Source organism: Merops nubicus, unplaced genomic scaffold (assembly GCF_000691845.1).
Source record: "Merops nubicus isolate BGI_N331 unplaced genomic scaffold, ASM69184v1 scaffold8831, whole genome shotgun sequence".
Classification (NCBI taxonomy): Eukaryota; Metazoa; Chordata; class Aves; order Coraciiformes; family Meropidae; genus Merops; species Merops nubicus.
Window position 1 is genome coordinate 108,257 of NW_008588983.1, and position 1,159 is coordinate 109,415.

Genomic DNA, 1,159 nt, shown 5'->3' on the forward strand with positions numbered 1-1,159 from the left:
ACCTGTGTGCATATGAGTTTGGTACTCAGGAGAGCAGGGCAACCGGAGACCTAGGTAGTCCCCCATGAAGTGCAAGTTGGTGCTCATCAAGCTTCCTGGGGGACCTCTTTGCTCATGGTGGGCTCAGACCCTCAGCATCCCTCCATCCTAGGGATGTCTCTTGTCCCTGCAACACAGCAGTTGCAGGAAACCAATGTGCAACCCCTAGAGCTGGGGGCCAACCCACCTCCAGCTTTTCCCTATGCCACTAAAGCCAGAAATTCCCATCTGAAATGCAGGAGGTGGCCTAGTTTTGCCCTGCCTTGACACTCTGAATGGATACACAGTCCCTCCAATTTGCAGAAATCTCTGATGTGTTACTAATTACTAGTTTTAAGGAGAATCTATTGGGAACACGAACTGGAAAAGATTGACATTGTACCACTTGTGATGTTGAAAGTCAAAAGGTTCTCCCCGGTAACACGATAGAGCAATACTTAAAGTAACAAGGCCTTGACATCTCCTTCCTAATGCCACATACCTACGGGAGGAGTGATATACTCACTCAGAGTGTATATTTGGGCTAGCAAAAATCCTGTGTGCCTTAATATTATTTATGTCTGTTTTTTCCCAGAGGTATTTTTGGTGAGGATTGTGATTTATGCTGTTTTTATTCCAGCTATGCAGGAGATTCTTTGATGGATTACAATCTCAGCAAACTCTAACTCGAGAAGAAGAATGACAGCGAAGAGACTTAAACCAGACTTTTCACCATCCTGGAAAGGCACTGGCTGCCAGTATTTGGTGGTTTTTTAATGCTCTACCTCCCTCTGCTGTTATCAGCGAGAAGTTCCTCGACAATGGGAAATCATGTACTTGCGGCTTCGATTTCCATGCTCTCGCTCCTGGCAATGATGGGAGACGCAGACAGTAAAACAGAAAGTTCCTTCATGATCGACACTGACCCCAGCCGCTGTATGAGGCATCACTATGTCGACTCTATCAGCCACCCCCTCTACAAGTGTAGCTCGAAGGTAAGGACTTCCCTCATCCCCTTGCAGCAGCATTCTGTGTTGGCAGAGTTGTTAAAATGGGCCATTTTGGGTGATTTTTGCTCTGCGCAAATCCCTTACTACCAAAATCCAGCTGCAGCTATAGAATCATAGAATCATAGAATACT

The 1,159-nt window shown here is 46.1% G+C and overlaps 1 pseudogene; it reads left to right on the forward strand.

Moving 5' to 3' along the window:
• The first annotated feature begins 794 nt into the window (after positions 1-794).
• Positions 795-1,013, forward strand: LOC103781711 (annotated as a pseudogene).
• The last annotated feature ends 146 nt before the right edge of the window (positions 1,014-1,159 follow it).